This window comes from Symphalangus syndactylus, chromosome 2, assembly GCF_028878055.3.
Source record: "Symphalangus syndactylus isolate Jambi chromosome 2, NHGRI_mSymSyn1-v2.1_pri, whole genome shotgun sequence".
Taxonomy (NCBI): domain Eukaryota; kingdom Metazoa; phylum Chordata; class Mammalia; order Primates; family Hylobatidae; genus Symphalangus; species Symphalangus syndactylus.
Window position 1 is genome coordinate 153319896 of NC_072424.2, and position 22370 is coordinate 153342265.

Here is a 22370-nt window from a genome sequence, read left to right on the forward strand (position 1 = left end):
CAGCTAACAGAGTTAAACCATACTTTTGATTGAGCAGTTTTGAAACACTCTGTCTGTAGAAAATGCAACTGGACATTCGTAGCGCTAAGTGGGTAATAGTGGAAAAAGGAATATGTTCAAATATAAACTACACAGAAGCATTGTATGAAACTTCTTTCTGTTCTGTGCATTCAACTAACAGAGTTGAACCTTACTTTTGATTGAGCCGTTCTGAAACACACTTTCTGTAGAAACTGCAATTGGATATTCTGAGCGCTAAGATGCCTATATTGGGAAAAAGAATGTCTGCAAATATAAACTACACAGAAGAATTGTGTGAAACATCTTTCTGTTCTGTTTGTTCAACTAAAAGAGTTGAACATTAGTTTTGATTGAGCCGTTCTGAAACACTCTTTCTGTAGAAAATGCAAGTGGAGATTCGGAGCGCTAAGAGGGTAATAGTGGAAAAAGGAATGTCTCCAAATATAAACTACACAGAATCATTCTGTGAAACTTCTTTCTGATCTGTGCATTCAGCTAACAGAGTTAAACCATACTTTTGATTGAGCAGATCTGAACACTCTTTCTGTAGAAAATGCAACTGGACATTTGGAGCGCTAAGAGAGTAGTAGTGGAAAAAGGAATATATTCAAATATAAACTACACAGAAGCATTCTGTGAAACTTCTTTCTGATCTGAGCATTCAGCTAACAGATTTAAACCATACTTTTGATTGAGCAGTTTTGAAACTCTCTGTCTGTAGAAAATGCAACTGGACATTCGTAGCGCTAAGTGGGTAATAGTGTAAAAAAGAATATGTTCAAATATAAACTACACAGAAACATTGTATGAAACTTCTTTCTGTTCTGTGCATTCAACTAACAGAGTTGAACCTTACTTTTGATTGAGCCGTTCTGAAACACTCTTTCTGTAGAAACTGCAATTGGACATTCTGAGCGCTAAGAGGCATCTATTGGGAAAAATAATATCTTCAAATAAAAACTACACAGAAGCATTGTGTGAAACTTATTTCTGATATGTTCATTAATCTAACAGATTTAAACCATACTTTTGATTGCGCAGTTCTGAACACTCTTTCTGTAGAAAATGCAAGTGGACATTCGGAGCGCTAAGAGGGTAATAGTGGAAAAAGGAATATATTCAAATATAAACTACACAGTAGCATTCTGTGAAAATTCTTTCTGTTCTGTGCATTCAACTAACAGAGTTGAACCTTACTTTTGATTGAGCCGTTCTGAAACACTCTTTCTGTAGAAACTGCAATTGGACATGCTAAGCGCTAAGAGGCCTACATTGGGAAAAAGAATATCTTCAAATAAAAACTACACAGATGCATTCTGTGAAACTTATTTCTGATCTGCAAATTCAGTTAACAGAGATAAAACATATTTTTGATTGAGCAGTTATGAAACACTCTTTTTGTAGAAAATGCAAGTGGAGATTCGGAGCGCTAAGAGGGTAATAGTGGAAAAAGGAATGTCTTCAAATACAAACTACACAGAATACTGCGGTGAAACTTCTTTCTGATGTGTGCATTCAGCTAACAGAGTTAAACAATACTTTTGATTGAGAAGATCTGAACACTCTTTGTGTAGAAAATGCAACTGGACATTTGGAGCGCTAAGAGCGTAGTAGTGGAAAAAGGAATATATTCAAATATAAACTACACAGAAGCATTCTGTGAAACTTCTTTCTGATCTGAGCATTCAGCTAACAGAGTTAAACCATACTTTTGATTGAGCAGTTTTGAAACACTCTGTCTGTAGAAAATGCAACTGGACATTCGTAGCGCTAAGTGGGTAATAGTGGAAAAAAGAATATGTTCAAATATAAACTACACAGAAGCATTGTATGAAACTTCTTTCTGTTCTGTGCACTCAACTAACAGAGTTGAACCTTACTTTTGATTGAGCCGTTCTGAAACACTCTTTCTGTAGAAACTGCAATTGGACATTCTGAGCGCTAAGAGGCCTATATTGGGAAAAAGAATGTCTACAAATAAAAACTACACAGAAGAATTGTGTGAAACTTCTTTCTGTTCTGTTTGTTCAACTAAAAGAGTTGAACCTTAGTTTTGATTGAGCCGTTCTGAAACACTCTTTCTGTAGAAAATGCAAGTGCAGATTCGGAGCGCTAAGAGGGTAATAGTGGAAAAAGGAATGTCTCCAAATATAAACTACACAGAATCATTCTGTGAAACTTCTTTCTGATCTGTGCATTCAGCTAACAGAGTTAAACCATACTTTTGATTGAGCAGATCTGAACACTCTTTCTGTAGAAAATGCAACTGGACATTTGGAGCGCTAAGAGAGTAGTAGTGGAAAAAGGAATATATTCAAATATAAACTACACAGAAGCATTCTGTGAAACTTCTTTCTGATCTGAGCATTCAGCTAACAGAGTTAAACCATACTTTTGATTGAGCAGTTTTGAAACTCTCTGTCTGTAGAAAATGCAACTGGACATTCGTAGCGCTAAGTGGGTAATAGTGGAAAAAAGAATATGTTCAAATATAAACTACACAGAAGCATTGTATGAAACTTCTTTCTGTTCTGTGCATTCAACTAACAGAGTTGAACCTTACTTTTGATTGAGACTTTCTGAAACACTCTTTCTGTAGAAACTGCAATTGGACATTCTGAGTGCTAAGAGGCCTCTATTGGGTAAAATAATATCTTCAAATGAAAACTACAGAGAAGCATTGTGTGAAACTTATTTCTGATATGTTCATTAAGCTAACAGAGTTAAACCATACTTTTGATTGCGCAGTTCTGAACACTCTTTCTGTGGAAAATGCAAGTGGACATTCGGAGCGCTAAGAGGGTAATAGTGGAAAAAGAAATATATTCAAATGTAAACTACACAGTAGCATTCTGTGAAAATTCTTTCTGTTCTGTGCATTCAACTAACAGAGTTGAACCTTACTTTTGATTGAGCCGTTCTGAAACACTCTTTCTGTAGAAACTGCAATTGGACATGCTAAGCGCTAAGAGGCCTACATTGGGAAAAAGAATATCTTCAAATTAAAACTACACAGATGCATTGTGTGAAACTTATTTCTGATCTGTAAATTCAGTTAACAGAGATAAAACATATTTTTGATTGAGCAGTTATGAAACACTCTTTTTGTAGAAAATGCAAGTGGAGTTTCGGAGCGCTAAAAGGGTAATAGTGGAAAAAGGAATGTCTTCAAATATAAACTACACAGAATCATTCGGTGAAACTTCTTTCTGATCTGTGCATTCAGCTAACAGAGTTAAACCATACTTTTGATTGAGCAGATCTGAACACTCTTTCTGTAGAAAATGCAACTGGACATTTGGAGCGCTAAGAGCGTAGTAGTGGAAAAAGGAATATATTCAAATATAAACTACACAGAAGCATTTTGTGAAACTTCTTTCTGAGCTGAGCATTCAGCTAACAGAGTTAAACCATACTTTTGATTGAGCAGTTTTGAAACACTCTGTCTGTAGAAAATGCAACTGGACATTCGTAGCGCTAAGTGGGTAATAGTGGAAAAAAGAATATGTTCAAATATAAACTACACAGAAGCATTGTATGAAACTTCTTTCTGTTCTGTGCATTCAACTAACAGAGTTGAACCTTACTTTTGATTGAGCCGTTCTGAAACACTCTTTCTGTAGAAACTGCAATTGGACATTCTGAGCGCTAAGAGGCCTATATTGGGAAAAAGAATGTCTACAAATAAAAACTACACAGAAGAATTGTGTGAAACTACTTTCTGTTCTGTTTGTTCAACTAAAAGAGTTGAACCTTAGTTTTGATTGAGCCGTTCTGAAACACTCTTTCTGTAGAAAATGCAAGTGGAAATTCGGAGCGCTAAGAGGGTAATAGTGGAAAAAGGAATGTCTCCAAATATAAACTACACAGAATCATTCTGTGAAACTTCTTCTGATCTGTGCATTCAGCTAACAGAGTTAAACCATACTTTTGATTGAGCAGATCTGAACACTCTTTCTGTAGAAAATGCAACTGGACATTTGGAGCGCTAAGAGAGTAGTAGTGGAAAAAGGAATATATTCAAATATAAACTACACAGAAGCATTCCGTGAAACTTCTTTCTGATCTGAGCATTCAGCTAACAGAGTTAAACCATACTTTTGATTGAGCAGTTTTGAAACTCTCTGTCTGTAGAAAATGCAACTGGACATTCTTAGCGCTAAGTGGGTAATAGTGGAAAAAAGAATATGTTCAAATATAAACTACACAGAAGCATTGTATGAAACTTCTTTCTGTTCTGTGCATTCAACTAACAGAGTTGAACCTTACTTTTGATTGAGACTTTCTGAAACACTCTTTCTGTAGAAACTGCAATTGGACATTCTGAGTGCTAAGAGGCCTCTATTGGGAAAAATAATATCTTCAAATAAAAACTACAGAGAAGCATTGTGTGAAACTTATTTCTGATATGTTCATTAAGCTAACAGATTTAAACCATACTTTTGATTGCGCAGTTCTGAACACTCTTTCTGTAGAAAATGCAAGTGGACTTTCGGAGCGCTAAGAGGGTAATAGTGGAAAAAGGAATATATTCAAATATAAACTACACAGTAGCATTCTGTGAAAATTCTTTCTGTTCTGTGCATTCAACTAACAGAGTTGAACCTTACTTTTGATTGAGCCGTTCTGAAACACTCTTTCTGTAGAAACTGCAATTGGACATGCTAAGCGCTAAGAGGCCTACATTGGGAAAAAGAATATCTTCAAATAAAAACTACACAGATGCATTCTGTGAAACTTATTTCTGATCTGCAAATTCAGTTAACAGAGATAAAACATATTTTTGATTGAGCAGTTATGAAACACTCTTTTTGTAGAAAATGCAAGTGGAGATTCGGAGCGCTAAGAGGGTAATAGTGGAAAAAGGAATGTCTTCAAATACAAACTACACAGAATCCTTCGGTGAAACTTCTTTCTGATCTGTGCATTCAGCTAACAGAGTTAAACAATACTTTTGATTGAGAAGATCTGAACACTCTTTGTGTAGAAAATGCAACTGGACATTTGGAGCGCTAAGAGCGTGGTAGTGGAAAAAGGAATATATTCAAATATAAACTACACAGAAGCATTCTGTGAAACTTCTTTCTGATCTGAGCATTCAGCTAACAGAGTTAAACCATACTTTTGATTGAGCAGTTTTGAACCACTCTGTCTGTAGAAAATGCAACTGGACATTCGTAGCGCTAAGTGGGTAATAGTGGAAAAAAGAATATGTTCAAATATAAACTACACAGAAGCATTGTATGAAACTTCTTTCTGTTCTGTGCACTCAACTAACAGAGTTGAACCTTACTTTTGATTGAGCCGTTCTGAAACACTCTTTCTGTAGAAACTGCAATTGGACATTCTGAGCGCTAAGAGGCCTATATTGGGAAAAAGAATGTCTACAAATAAAAACTACACAGAAGAATTGTGTGAAACTTCTTTCTGTTCTGTTTGTTCAACTAAAAGAGTTGAACCTTAGTTTTGATTGAGCCGTTCTGAAACACTCTTTCTGTAGAAAATGCAAGTGGAGATTCGGAGCGCTAAGAGGGTAATAGTGGAAAAAGGAATGTCTCCAAATATAAACTACACAGAATCATTCTGTGAAACTTCTTTCTGATCTGTGCATTCAGCTAACAGAGTTAAACCATACTTTTGATTGAGCAGATCTGAACACTCTTTCTGTAGAAAATGCAACTGGACATTTGGAGCGCTAAGAGAGTAGTAGTGGAAAAAGGAATATATTCAAATATAAACTACACAGAAGCATTCTGTGAAACTTCTTTCTGATCTGAGCATTCAGCTAACAGAGTTAAACCATACTTTTGATTGAGCAGTTTTGAAACTCTCTGTCTGTAGAAAATGCAACTGGACATTCGTAGCGCTAAGTGGGTAATAGTGGAAAAAAGAATATGTTCAAATATAAACTACACAGAAGCATTGTATGAAACTTCTTTCTGTTCTGTGCATTCAACTAACAGAGTTGAACCTTACTTTGGATTGAGACTTTCTGAAACACTCTTTCTGTAGAAACTGCAATTGGACATTCTGAGTGCTAAGAGGCCTCTATTGGGAAAAATAATATCTTCAAATAAAAACTACAGAGAAGCATTGTGTGAAACTTATTTCTGATATGTTCATTAAGCTAACAGAGTTAAACCATACTTTTGATTGCGCAGTTCTGAACACTCTTTCTGTGGAAAATGCAAGTGGACATTCGGAGCGCTAAGAGGGTAATAGTGGAAAAAGAAATATATTCAAATGTAAACTACACAGAAGCATTCTGTGAAAATTCTTTCTGTTCTGTGCATTCAACTAACAGAGTTGAACCTTACTTTTGATTGAGCCGTTCTGAAACACTCTTTCTGTAGAAACTGCAGTTGGACATGCTAAGCGCTAAGAGGCCTACATTGGGAAAAAGAATATCTTCAAATTAAAACTACACAGATGCATTCTGTGAAACTTATTTCTGATCTGTAAATTCAGTTAACAGAGATAAAACATATTTTTGATTGAGCAGTTATGAAACACTCTTTTTGTAGAAAATGCAAGTGGAGTTTCGGAGCGCTAAGAGGGTAATAGTGGAAAAAGGAATGTCTTCAAATATAAACTACACAGAATCATTCGGTGAAACTTCTTTCTGATCTGTGCATTCAGCTAACAGAGTTAAACCATACTTTTGATTGAGCAGATCTGAACACTCTTTCTGTAGAAAATGCAACTGGACATTTGGAGCGCTAAGAGCGTAGTAGTGGAAAAAGGAATATATTCAAATATAAACTACACAGAAGCATTCTGTGAAACTTCTTTCTGAGCTGAGCATTCAGCTAACAGAGTTAAACCATACTTTTGATTGAGCAGTTTTGAAACTCTCTGTCTGTAGAAAATGCAACTGGACATTCGTAGCGCTAAGTGGGTAATAGTGGAAAAAAGAATATGTTCAAATATAAACTACACAGAAGCATTGTATGAAACTTCTTTCTGTTCTGTGCATTCAACTAACAGAGTTGAACCTTACTTTTGATTGAGACTTTCTGAAACACTCTTTCTGTAGAAACTGCAATTGGACATTCTGAGCGCTAAGAGGCCTGTATTGGGAAAAATAATATCTTCAAATAAAAACTACACAGAAGCATTGTGTGAAACTTATTTCTGATATGTTCATTAAGCTAACAGAGTTAAACCATACTTTTGATTGCGCAGTTCTGAACACTCTTTCTATAGAAAATGCAAGTGGACATTCGGAGCGCTAAGAGGGTAGTAGTGGAAAAAGGAATATATTCAAATATAAACTACACAGTAGCATTCTGTGAAAATTCTTTCTGTTCTGTGCATTCAACTAACAGAGTTGAACCTTACTTTGATTGAGCCGTTCTGAAACACTCTTTCTGTAGAAACTGCAATTGGACATGCTAAGCGCTAAGAGGCCTACATTGGGAAAAAGAATATCTTCAAATAAAAACTACACAGATGCATTCTGTGAAACTTATTTCTGATCTCTAAATTCAGTTAACAGAGATAAAACATATTTTTGATTGAGCAGTTATGAAACACTCTTTTTGTAGAAAATGCAAGTGGAGATTCGGAGCGCTAAGAGCGTAGTAGTGGAAAAAGGAATATATTCAAATATAAACTACACAGAAGCATTCTGTGAAACTTCTTTCTGATCTGAGCATTCAGCTAACAGAGTTAAACCATACTTTTGATTGAGCAGTTTTGAAACACTCTGTCTGTAGAAAATGCAACTGGACATTCGTAGCGCTAAGTGGGTAATAGTGGACAAAAGAATATGTTCAAATATAAACTACACAGAAGCATTGTATGAAACTTCTTTCTGTTCTGTGCATTCAACTAACAGAGTTGAACCTTACTTTTGATTGAGCCGTTCTGAAACACACTTTCTGTAGAAACTGCAATTGGATATTCTGAGCGCTAAGATGCCTATATTGGGAAAAAGAATGTCTGCAAATATAAACTACACAGAAGAATTGTGTGAAACATCTTTCTGTTCTGTTTGTTCAACTAAAAGAGTTGAACATTAGTTTTGATTGAGCCGTTCTGAAACACTCTTTCTGTAGAAAATGCAAGTGGAGATTCGGAGCGCTAAGAGGGTAATAGTGGAAAAAGTAATGTCTACAAATATAAACTACACAGAATCATTCTGTGAAACTTCTTTCTGATCTGTGCATTCAGCTAACAGAGTTAAACCATACTTTTGATTGAGCAGATCTGAACACTCTTTCTGTAGAAAATGCAACTGGACATTTGGAGCGCTAAGAGAGTAGTAGTGGAAAAAGGAATATATTCAAATATAAACTACACAGAAGCATTCTGTGAAACTTCTTTCTGATCTGAGCATTCAGCTAACAGATTTAAACCATACTTTTGATTGAGCAGTTTTGAAACTCTCTGTCTGTAGAAAATGCAACTGGACATTCGTAGCGCTAAGTGGGTAATAGTGGAAAAAAGAATATGTTCAAATATAAACTACACAGAAACATTGTATGAAACTTCTTTCTGTTCTGTGCATTCAACTAACAGAGTTGAACCTTACTTTTGATTGAGCCGTTCTGAAACACTCTTTCTGTAGAAACTGCAATTGGACATTCTGAGCGCTAAGAGGCATCTATTGGGAAAAATAATATCTTCAAATAAAAACTACACAGAAGCATTGTGTGAAACTTATTTCTGATATGTTCATTAATCTAACAGATTTAAACCATACTTTTGATTGCGCAGTTCTGAACACTCTTTCTGTAGAAAATGCAAGTGGACATTCGGAGCGCTAAGAGGGTAATAGTGGAAAAAGGAATATATTCAAATATAAACTACACAGTAGCATTCTGTGAAAATTCTTTCTGTTCTGTGCATTCAACTAACAGAGTTGAACCTTACTTTTGATTGAGCCGTTCTGAAACACTCTTTCTGTAGAAACTGCAATTGGACATGCTAAGCGCTAAGAGGCCTACATTGGGAAAAAGAATATCTTCAAATAAAAACTACACAGATGCATTCTGTGAAACTTATTTCTGATCTGCAAATTCAGTTAACAGAGATAAAACATATTTTTGATTGAGCAGTTATGAAACACTCTTTTTGTAGAAAATGCAAGTGGAGATTCGGAGCGCTAAGAGGGTAATAGTGGAAAAAGGAATGTCTTCAAATACAAACTACACAGAATCCTTCGGTGAAACTTCTTTCTGATCTGAGCATTCAGCTAACAGAGTTAAACAATACTTTTGATTGAGAAGATCTGAACACTCTTTGTGTAGAAAATGCAACTGGACATTTGGAGCGCTAAGAGCGTAGTAGTGGAAAAAGTAATATATTCAAATATAAACTACACAGAAGCATTCTGTGAAACTTCTTTCTGATCTGAGCATTCAGCTAACAGAGTTAAACCATACTTTTGATTGAGCAGTTTTGAAACACTCTGTCTGTAGAAAATGCAACTGGACATTCGTAGCGCTAAGTGGGTAATAGTGGAAAAAAGAATATGTTCAAATATAAACTACACAGAAGCATTGTATGAAACTTCTTTCTGTTCTGTGCACTCAACTAACAGAGTTGAACCTTACTTTTGATTGAGCCGTTCTGAAACACTCTTTCTGTAGAAACTGCAATTGGACATTCTGAGCGCTAAGAGGCCTATATTGGGAAAAAGAATGTCTACAAATAAAAACTACACAGAAGAATTGTGTGAAACTTCTTTCTGTTCTGTTTGTTCAACTAAAAGAGTTGAACCTTAGTTTTGATTGAGCCGTTCTGAAACACTCTTTCTGTAGAAAATGCAAGTGGAGATTCGGAGCGCTAAGAGGGTAATAGTGGAAAAAGGAATGTCTCCAAATATAAACTACACAGAATCATTCTGTGAAACTTCTTTCTGATCTGTGCATTCAGCTAACAGAGTTAAACCATACTTTTGATTGAGCAGATCTGAACACTCTTTCTGTAGAAAATGCAACTGGACATTTGGAGCGCTAAGAGAGTAGTAGTGGAAAAAGGAATATATTCAAATATAAACTACACAGAAGCATTCTGTGAAACTTCTTTCTGATCTGAGCATTCAGCTAACAGAGTTAAACCATACTTTTGATTGAGCAGTTTTGAAACTCTCTGTCTGTAGAAAATGCAACTGGACATTCGTAGCGCTAAGTGGGTAATAGTGGAAAAAAGAATATGTTCAAATATAAACTACACAGAAGCATTGTATGAAACTTCTTTCTGTTCTGTGCATTCAACTAACAGAGTTGAACCTTACTTTGGATTGAGACTTTCTGAAACACTCTTTCTGTAGAAACTGCAATTGGACATTCTGAGTGCTAAGAGGCCTCTATTGGGAAAAATAATATCTTCAAATAAAAACTACAGAGAAGCATTGTGTGAAACTTATTTCTGATATGTTCATTAAGCTAACAGAGTTAAACCATACTTTTGATTGCGCAGTTCTGAACACTCTTTCTGTGGAAAATGCAAGTGGACATTCGGAGCGCTAAGAGGGTAATAGTGGAAAAAGAAATATATTCAAATGTAAACTACACAGAAGCATTCTGTGAAAATTCTTTCTGTTCTGTGCATTCAACTAACAGAGTTGAACCTTACTTTTGATTGAGCCGTTCTGAAACACTCTTTCTGTAGAAACTGCAATTGGACATGCTAAGCGCTAAGAGGCCTACATTGGGAAAAAGAATATCTTCAAATTAAAACTACACAGATGCATTCTGTGAAACTTATTTCTGATCTGTAAATTCAGTTAACAGAGATAAAACATATTTTTGATTGAGCAGTTATGAAACACTCTTTTTGTAGAAAATGCAAGTGGAGTTTCGGAGCGCTAAGAGGGTAATAGTGGAAAAAGGAATGTCTTCAAATATAAACTACACAGAATCATTCGGTGAAACTTCTTTCTGATCTGTGCATTCAGCTAACAGAGTTAAACCATACTTTTGATTGAGCAGATCTGAACACTCTTTCTGTAGAAAATGCAACTGGACATTTGGAGCGCTAAGAGCGTAGTAGTGGAAAAAGGAATATATTCAAATATAAACTACACAGAAGCATTCTGTGAAACTTCTTTCTGAGCTGAGCATTCAGCTAACAGAGTTAAACCATACTTTTGATTGAGCAGTTTTGAAACACTCTGTCTGTAGAAAATGCAACTGGACATTCGTAGCGCTAAGTGGGTAATAGTGGAAAAAAGAATATGTTCAAATATAAACTACACAGAAGCATTGTATGAAACTTCTTTCTGTTCTGTGCATTCAACTAACAGAGTTGAACCTTACTTTTGATTGAGCCGTTCTGAAACACTCTTTCTGTAGAAACTGCAATTGGACATTCAGAGCGCTAAGAGGCCTATATTGGGAAAAATAATGTCTACAAATAAAAACTACACAGAAGAATTGTGTTAAACTTCTTTCTGTTCTGTTTGTTCAAGTAAAAGAGTTGAACCTTAGTTTTGATTGAGCCGTTCTGAAACACTCTTTCTGTAGAAAATGCAAGTGGAGATTCGGAGCGCTAAGAAGGTAATAGTGGAAAAAGGAATGTCTCCAAATATAAACTACACAGAATCATTCTGTGAAACTTCTTTCTGATCTGTGCATTCAGCTAACAGAGTTAAACCATACTTTTGATTGAGCAGATCTGAACACTCTTTCTGTAGAAAATGCAACTGGACATTTGGAGCGCTAAGAGAGTAGTAGTGGAAAAAGGAATATATTCAAATATAAACTACACAGAAGCATTCTGTGAAACTTCTTTCTGATCTGAGCATTAAGCTAACAGAGTTAAACCACACTTTTGATTGAGCAGTTTTGAAACTCTCTGTCTGTAGAAAATGCAACTGGACATTCGTAGCGCTAAGTGCGTAATAGTGGAAAAAAGAATATGTTCAAATATAAACTACACAGAAGCATTGTATGAAACTTCTTTCTGTTCTGTGCATTCAACTAACAGAGTTGAACCTTACTTTTTATTGAGATTTTCTGAAACACTCTTTCTGTAGAAACTGCAATTGGACATTCTGAGTGCTAAGAGGCCTCTATTGGGAAAAATAATATCTTCAAATAAAAACTACAGAGAAGCATTTTGTGAAACTTATTTCTGATATGTTCATTAAGCTAACAGAGTTAAACCATACTTTTGATTGCGCAGTTCTGAGCACTCTTTCTGTAGAAAATGCAAGTGGACATTCGGAGCGCTAAGAGGGTAATTGTGGAAAAAGAAATATATTCAAATGTAAACTACACAGTAGCATTCTGTGAAAATTCTTTCTATTCTGTGCATTCAACTAACAGAGTTGAACCTTACTTTTGATTGAGCCGTTCTGAAACACTCTTTCTGTAGAAACTGCAATTGGACATGCTAAGCGCTAAGAGGCCTACATTGGGAAAAAGAATATCTTCAAATTAAAACTACACAGATGCATTGTGTGAAACTTATTTCTGATCTGTAAATTCAGTTAACAGAGATAAAACATATTTTTGATTGAGCAGTTATGAAACACTCTTTTTGTAGAAAATGCAAGTGGAGTTTCGGAGCGCTAAAAGGGTAATAGTGGAAAAAGGAATGTCTTCAAATATAAACTACACAGAATCATTCGGTGAAACTTCTTTCTGATCTGTGCATTCAGCTAACAGAGTTAAACCATACTTTTGATTGAGCAGATCTGAACACTCTTTCTGTAGAAAATGCAACTGGACATTTGGAGCGCTAAGAGCGTAGTAGTGGAAAAAGGAATATATTCAAATATAAACTACACAGAAGCATTTTGTGAAACTTCTTTCTGAGCTGAGCATTCAGCTAACAGAGTTAAACCATACTTTTGATTGAGCAGTTTTGAAACACTCTGTCTGTAGAAAATGCAACTGGACATTCGTAGCGCTAAGTGGGTAATAGTGGAAAATAGAATATGTTCAAATATAAACTACACAGAAGCATTGTATGAAACTTCTTTCTGTTCTGTGCATTCAACTAACAGAGTTGAACCTTACTTTTGATTGAGCCGTTCTGAAACACTCTTTCTGTAGAAACTGCAATTGGACATTCTGAGCGCTAAGAGGCCTATATTGGGAAAAAGAATGTCTACAAATAAAAACTACACAGAAGAATTGTGTGAAACTACTTTCTGTTCTGTTTGTTCAACTAAAAGAGTTGAACCTTAGTTTTGATTGAGCCGTTCTGAAACACTCTTTCTGTAGAAAATGCAAGTGGAAATTCGGAGCGCTAAGAGGGTAATAGTGGAAAAAGGAATGTCTCCAAATATAAACTACACAGAATCATTCTGTGAAACTTCTTCTGATCTGTGCATTCAGCTAACAGAGTTAAACCATACTTTTGATTGAGCAGATCTGAACACTCTTTCTGTATAAAATGCAACTGGACATTTGGAGCGCTAAGAGAGTAGTAGTGGAAAAAGGAATATATTCAAATATAAACTACACAGAAGCATTCCGTGAAACTTCTTTCTGATCTGAGCATTCAGCTAACAGAGTTAAACCATACTTTTGATTGAGCAGTTTTGAAACTCTCTGTCTGTAGAAAATGCAACTGGACATTCTTAGCGCTAAGTGGGTAATAGTGGAAAAAAGAATATGTTCAAATATAAACTACACAGAAGCATTGTATGAAACTTCTTTCTGTTCTGTGCATTCAACTAACAGAGTTGAACCTTACTTTTGATTGAGACTTTCTGAAACACTCTTTCTGTAGAAACTGCAATTGGACATTCTGAGTGCTAAGAGGCCTCTATTGGGAAAAATAATATCTTCAAATAAAAACTACAGAGAAGCATTGTGTGAAACTTATTTCTGATATGTTCATTAAGCTAACAGATTTAAACCATACTTTTGATTGCGCAGTTCTGAACACTCTTTCTGTAGAAAATGCAAGTGGACTTTCGGAGCGCTAAGAGGGTAATAGTGGAAAAAGGAATATATTCAAATATAAACTACACAGTAGCATTCTGTGAAAATTCTTTCTTTTCTGTGCATTCAACTAACAGAGTTGAACCTTACTTTTGATTGAGCCGTTCTGAAACACTCTTTCTGTAGAAACTGCAATTGGACATGCTAAGCGCTAAGAGGCCTACATTGGGAAAAAGAATATCTTCAAATAAAAACTACACAGATGCATTCTGTGAAACTTATTTCTGATCTGCAAATTCAGTTAACAGAGATAAAACATATTTTTGATTGAGCAGTTATGAAACACTCTTTTTGTAGAAAATGCAAGTGGAGATTCGGAGCGCTAAGAGGGTAATAGTGGAAAAAGGAATGTCTTCAAATACAAACTACACAGAATCCTTCGGTGAAACTTCTTTCTGATCTGTGCATTCAGCTAACAGAGTTAAACAATACTTTTGATTGAGAAGATCTGAACACTCTTTGTGTAGAAAATGCAACTGGACATTTGGAGCGCTAAGAGCGTGGTAGTGGAAAAAGGAATATATTCAAATATAAACTACACAGAAGCATTCTGTGAAACTTCTTTCTGATCTGAGCATTCAGCTAACAGAGTTAAACCATACTTTTGATTGAGCAGTTTTGAAACACTCTGTCTGTAGAAAATGCAACTGGACATTCGTAGCGCTAAGTGGGTAATAGTGGAAAAAAGAATATGTTCAAATATAAACTACACAGAAGCATTGTATGAAACTTCTTTCTGTTCTGTGCACTCAACTAACAGAGTTGAACCTTACTTTTGATTGAGCCGTTCTGAAACACTCTTTCTGTAGAAACTGCAATTGGACATTCTGAGCGCTAAGAGGCCTATATTGGGAAAAAGAATGTCTACAAATAAAAACTACACAGAAGAATTGTGTGAAACTTCTTTCTGTTCTGTTTGTTCAACTAAAAGAGTTGAACCTTAGTTTTGATTGAGCCGTTCTGAAACACTCTTTCTGTAGAAAATGCAAGTGGAGATTCGGAGCGCTAAGAGGGTAATAGTGGAAAAAGGAATGTCTCCAAATATAAACTACACAGAATCATTCTGTGAAACTTCTTTCTGATCTGTGCATTCAGCTAACAGAGTTAAACCATACTTTTGATTGAGCAGATCTGAACACTCTTTCTGTAGAAAATGCAACTGGACATTTGGAGCGCTAAGAGAGTAGTAGTGGAAAAAGGAATATATTCAAATATAAACTACACAGAAGCATTCTGTGAAACTTCTTTCTGATCTGAGCATTCAGCTAACAGAGTTAAACCATACTTTTGATTGAGCAGTTTTGAAACTCTCTGTCTGTAGAAAATGCAACTGGACATTCGTAGCGCTAAGTGGGTAATAGTGGAAAAAAGAATATGTTCAAATATAAACTACACAGAAGCATTGTATGAAACTTCTTTCTGTTCTGTGCATTCAACTAACAGAGTTGAACCTTACTTTGGATTGAGACTTTCTGAAACACTCTTTCTGTAGAAACTGCAATTGGACATTCTGAGTGCTAAGAGGCCTCTATTGGGAAAAATAATATCTTCAAATAAAAACTACAGAGAAGCATTGTGTGAAACTTATTTCTGATATGTTCATTAAGCTAACAGAGTTAAACCATACTTTTGATTGCGCAGTTCTGAACACTCTTTCTGTGGAAAATGCAAGTGGACATTCGGAGCGCTAAGAGGGTAATAGTGGAAAAAGAAATATATTCAAATGTAAACTACACAGAAGCATTCTGTGAAAATTCTTTCTGTTCTGTGCATTCAACTAACAGAGTTGAACCTTACTTTTGATTGAGCCGTTCTGAAACACTCTTTCTGTAGAAACTGCAATTGGACATGCTAAGCGCTAAGAGGCCTACATTGGGAAAAAGAATATCTTCAAATTAAAACTACACAGATGCATTCTGTGAAACTTATTTCTGATCTGTAAATTCAGTTAACAGAGATAAAACATATTTTTGATTGAGCAGTTATGAAACACTCTTTTTGTAGAAAATGCAAGTGGAGTTTCGGAGCGCTAAGAGTGTAATAGTGGAAAAAGGAATGTCTTCAAATATAAACTACACAGAATCATTCGGTGAAACTTCTTTCTGATCTGTGCATTCAGCTAACAGAGTTAAACCATACTTTTGATTGAGCAGATCTGAACACTCTTTCTGTAGAAAATGCAACTGGACATTTGGAGCGCTAAGAGCGTAGTAGTGGAAAAAGGAATATATTCAAATATAAACTACACAGAAGCATTCTGTGAAACTTCTTTCTGAGCTGAGCATTCAGCTAACAGAGTTAAACCATACTTTTGATTGAGCAGTTTTGAAACTCTCTGTCTGTAGAAAATGCAACTGGACATTCGTAGCGCTAAGTGGGTAATAGTGGAAAAAAGAATATGTTCAAATATAAACTACACAGAAGCATTGTATGAAACTTCTTTCTGTTCTGTGCATTCAACTAACAGAGTTGAACCTTACTTTTGATTGAGACTTTCTGAAACACTCTTTCTGTAGAAACTGCAATTGGACATTCTGAGCGCTAAGAGGCCTCTATTGGGAAAAATAATATCTTCAAATAAAAACTACACAGAAGCATTGTGTGAAACTTATTTCTGATATGTTCATTAAGCTAACAGAGTTAAACCATACTTTTGATTGCGCAGTTCTGAACACTCTTTCTATAGAAAATGCAAGTGGACATTCGGAGCGCTAAGAGGGTAGTAGTGGAAAAAGGAATATATTCAAATATAAACTACACAGTAGCATTCTGTGAAAATTCTTTCTGTTCTGTGCATTCAACTAACAGAGTTGAACCTTACTTTTGATTGAGCCGTTCTGAAACACTCTTTCTGTAGAAACTGCAATTGGACATGCTAAGCGCTAAGAGGCCTACATTGGGAAAAAGAATATCTTCAAATAAAAACTACACAGATGCATTCTGTGAAACTGATTTCTGATCTCTAAATTCAGTTAACAGAGATAAAACATATTTTTGATTGAGCAGTTATGAAACACTCTTTTTGTAGAAAATGCAAGTGGAGATTCGGAGCGCTAAGAGCGTAGTAGTGGAAAAAGGAATATATTCAAATATAAACTACACAGAAGCATTCTGTGAAACTTCTTTCTGATCTGAGCATTCAGCTAACAGAGTTAAACCATACTTTTGATTGAGCAGTTTTGAAACACTCTGTCTGTAGAAAATGCAACTGGACATTCGTAGCGCTAAGTGGGTAATAGTGGACAAAAGAATATGTTCAAATATAAACTACACAGAAGCATTGTATGAAACTTCTTTCTGTTCTGTGCATTCAACTAACAGAGTTGAACCTTACTTTTGATTGAGCCGTTCTGAAACACACTTTCTGTAGAAACTGCAATTGGATATTCTGAGCGCTAAGATGCCTATATTGGGAAAAAGAATGTCTGCAAATATAAACTACACAGAAGAATTGTGTGAAACATCTTTCTGTTCTGTTTGTTCAACTAAAAGAGTTGAACATTAGTTTTGATTGAGCCGTTCTGAAACACTCTTTCTGTAGAAAATGCAAGTGGAGATTCGGAGCGCTAAGAGGGTAATAGTGGAAAAAGGAATGTCTCCAAATATAAACTACACAGAATCATTCTGTGAAACTTCTTCTGATCTGTGCATTCAGCTAACAGAGTTAAACCATACTTTTGATTGAGCAGATCTGAACACTCTTTCTGTAGAAAATGCAACTGGACATTTGGAGCGCTAAGAGAGTAGTAGTGGAAAAAGGAATATATTCAAATATAAACTACACAGAAGCATTCTGTGAAACTTCTTTCTGATCTGAGCATTCAGCTAACAGATTTAAACCATACTTTTGATTGAGCAGTTTTGAAACTCTCTGTCTGTAGAAAATGCAACTGGACATTCGTAGCGCTAAGTGGGTAATAGTGGAAAAAAGAATATGTTCAAATATAAACTACACAGAAGCATTGTATGAAACTTCTTTCTGTTCTGTGCATTCAACTAACAGAGTTGAACCTTACTTTTGATTGAGACTTTCTGAAACACTCTTTCTGTAGAAACTGCAATTGGACATTCTGAGTGCTAAGAGGCCTCTATTGGGAAAAATAATATCTTCAAATAAAAACTACAGAGAAGCATTGTGTGAAACTTATTTCTGATATGTTCATTAAGCTAACAGAGTTAAACCATACTTTTGATTGCGCAGTTCTGAACACTCTTTCTGTGGAAAATGCAAGTGGACATTCGGAGCGCTAAGAGGGTAATAGTGGAAAAAGAAATATATTCAAATGTAAACTACACAGAAGCATTCTGTGAAAATACTTTCTGTTCTGTGCATTCAACTAACAGAGTTGAACCTTACTTTTGATTGAGCCGTTCTGAAACACTCTTTCTGTAGAAACTGCAATTGGACATGCTAAGCGCTAAGAGGCCTACATTGGGAAAAAGAATATCTTCAAATTAAAACTACACAGATGCATTCTGTGAAACTTATTTCTGATCTGTAAATTCAGTTAACAGAGATAAAACATATTTTTGATTGAGCAGTTATGAAACACTCTTTTTGTAGAAAATGCAAGTGGAGTTTCGGAGCGCTAAGAGGGTAATAGTGGAAAAAGGAATGTCTTCAAATATAAACTACACAGAATCATTCGGTGAAACTTCTTTCTGATCTGTGCATTCAGCTAACAGAGTTAAACCATACTTTTGATTGAGCAGATCTGAACACTCTTTCTGTAGAAAATGCAACTGGACATTTTGAGCGCTAAGAGCGTAGTAGTGGAAAAAGGAATATATTCAAATATAAACTACACAGAAGCATTCTGTGAAACTTCTTTCTGAGCTGAGCATTCAGCTAACAGAGTTAAACCATACTTTTGATTGAGCAGTTTTGAAACACTCTGTCTGTAGAAAATGCAACTGGACATTCGTAGCGCTAAGTGGGTAATAGGGGAAAAAAGAATATGTTCAAATATAAACTACACAGAAGCATTGTATGAAACTTCTTTCTGTTCTGTGCATTCAACTAACAGAGTTGAACCTTACTTTTGATTGAGCCGTTCTGAAACACTCTTTCTGTAGAAACTGCAATTGGACATTCAGAGCGCTAAGAGGCCTATATTGGGAAAAATAATGTCTACAAATAAAAACTACACAGAAGAATTGTGTTAAACTTCTTTCTGTTCTGTTTGTTCAAGTAAAAGGGTTGAACCTTAGTTTTGATTGAGCCGTTCTGAAACACTCTTTCTGTAGAAAATGCAAGTGGAGATTCGGAGCGCTAAGAAGGTAATAGTGGAAAAAGGAATGTCTCCAAATATAAACTACACAGAATCATTCTGTGAAACTTCTTTCTGATCTGTGCATTCAGCTAACAGAGTTAAACCATACTTTTGATTGAGCAGATCTGAACACTCTTTCTGTAGAAAATGCAACTGGACATTTGGAGCGCTAAGAGAGTAGTAGTGGAAAAAGGAATATATTCAAATATAAACTACACAGAAGCATTCTGTGAAACTTCTTTCTGATCTGAGCATTAAGCTAACAGAGTTAAACCACACTTTTGATTGAGCAGTTTTGAAACTCTCTGTCTGTAGAAAATGCAACTGGACATTCGTAGCGCTAAGTGGGTAATAGTGGAAAAAAGAATATGTTCAAATATAAACTACACAGAAGCATTGTATGAAACTTCTTTCTGTTCTGTGCATTCAACTAACAGAGTTGAACCTTACTTTTGATTGAGACTTTCTGAAACACTCTTTCTGTAGAAACTGCAATTGGACATTCTGAGTGCTAAGAGGCCTCTATTGGGAAAAATAATATCTTCAAATAAAAACTACAGAGAAGCATTGTGTGAAACTTATTTCTGATATGTTCATTAAGCTAACAGAGTTAAACCATACTTTTGATTGCGCAGTTCTGAGCACTCTTTCTGTAGAAAATGCAAGTGGACATTCGGAGCGCTAAGAGGGTAATTGTGGAAAAAGAAATATATTCAAATGTAAACTACACAGTAGCATTCTGTGAAAATTCTTTCTGTTCTGTGCATTCAACTAACAGAGTTGAACCTTACTTTTGATTGAGCCGTTCTGAAACACTCTTTCTGTAGAAACTGCAATTGGACATGCTAAGCGCTAAGAGGCCTACATTGGGAAAAAGAATATCTTCAAATTAAAACTACACAGATGCATTCTGTGAAACTTATTTCTGATCTGTAAATTCAGTTAACAGAGATAAAACATATTTTTGATTGAGCAGTTATGAAACACTCTTTTTGTAGAAAATGCAAGTGGAGATTCGGAGCGCTAAGAGGGTAATAGTGGAAAAAGGAATGTCTTCAAATATAAACTACACAGAATCATTTGGTGAAACTTCTTTCTGATCTGTGCATTCAGCTAAAAGAGTTAAACCATACTTTTGATTGAGCAGATCTGAACACTCTTTCTGTAGAAAATGCAACTGGATATTTGGAGCGCTAAGAGCGTAGTAGTGGAAAAAGGAATATATTCAAATATAAACTACACAGAAGCATTCTGTGAAACTTCTTTCTGAGCTGAGCATTCAGCTAACAGAGTTAAACCATACTTTTGATTGAGCAGTTTTGAAACACTCTGTCTGTAGAAAATGCAACTGGACATTCGTAGCGCTAAGTGGGTAATAGTGGACAAAAGAATATGTTCAAATATAAACTACACAGAAGCATTGTATGAAACTTCTTTCTGTTCTGTGCATTCAACTAACAGAGTTGAACCTTACTTTTGATTGAGCCGTTCTGAAACACTCTTTCTGTAGAAACTGCAATTGGACATTCTGAGCGCTAAGAGGCCTATATTGGGAAAAAGAATGTCTACAACTAAAAACTATACAGAAGAATTGTGTTAAACTTCTTTCTGTTCTGTTTGTTCAAGTAAAAGAGTTGAACCTTAGTTTTGATTGAGCCGTTCTGAAACACTCTTTCTGTAGAAAATGCAAGTGGAGATTCGGAGCGCTAAGAGGGTAATAGTGGAAAAAGGAATGTCTCCAAATATAAACTACACAGAATCATTCTGTGAAACTTCTTTCTGATCTGTGCATTCAGCTAACAGAGTTAAACCATACTTTTGATTGAGCAGATCTGAACACTCTTTCTGTAGAAAATGCAACTGGACATTTGAAGCGCTAAGAGAGTAGTAGTGGAAAAAGGAATATATTCAAATATAAACAACACAGAAGCATTCTGTGGAACTTCTTTCTGATCTGAGCATTCAGCTAACAGAGTTAAAACATACTTTTGATTGAGCAGTTTTGAAACACTCTGTCTGTAGAAAATGCAACTGGACATTCGTAGCGCTAAGTTGGTAATAGTGGAAAAAAGAAAATGTTCAAATATAAACTACACAGAAGCATTGTATGAAACTACTTTCTGTTCTGTGCATTCAACTAACAGAGTTGAACCTGACTTTTGATTGAGCCTTTCTGAAACACTCTTTCTGTAGAAACTGCAATTGGACATTCTGAGCGCTAAGAGGCCTCTATTGGGAAAAATAATATCTTCAAATAAAAACTACACAGAAGCATTGTGTGAAACTTATTTCTGATATGTTCATTAAGCTAACAGAGTTAAACCATACTTTTGATTGCGCAGTTCTGAACACTCTTTCTGTAGAAAATGCAAGTGGACATTCGGAGCGCTAAGAGGGTAATAGTGGAAAAAGGAATATATTCAAATATAAACTACACAGTAGCAGTCTGTGAAAATTCTTTCTGTTCTGTGCGTTCAACTAACAGAGTTGAACCTTACTTTTGATTGAGCCGTTCTGAAACACTCTTTCTGTAGAAACTGCAATTGGACATGCTAAGCGCTAAGAGGCCTACATTGGGAAAAAGAATATCTTCAAATAAAAACTACACAGATGCATTCTGTGAAACTTATTTCTGATCTGTAAATTCAGTTAACAGAGATAAAACATATTTTTGATTGAGCAGTTATGAAACACTCTTTTTGTAGAAAATGCAAGTGGAGATTCGGAGCGCTAAGAGGGTAATAGTGGAAAAAGGAATGTCTTCAAATATAAACTACACAGAATCATTCGGTGAAACTTCTTTCTGATCTGTGCATTCAGCTAACAGAGTTAAACCATACTTTTGATTGAGCAGATCTGAACATTCTTTCTGTAGAAAATGCAAATGGACATTTGGAGCGCTAAGAGCGTAGAAGTGGAAAAAGGAATATATTCAAATATAAACTACACAGAAGCATTGTATGAAACTTCTTACTGTTCTGTGCATTCAACTAACAGAGTTGAACCTTACTTTTGATTGAGCCGTTCTGAAACACTCTTTCTGTAGAAACTGCAATTGGACATGCTAAGCGCTAAGAGGCCTACATTGGGACAAAGAATATCTTCAAATGAAAACTACACAGATGCATTCTGTGAAACTTATTTCTGATCTGTAAATTCAGTTAACAGA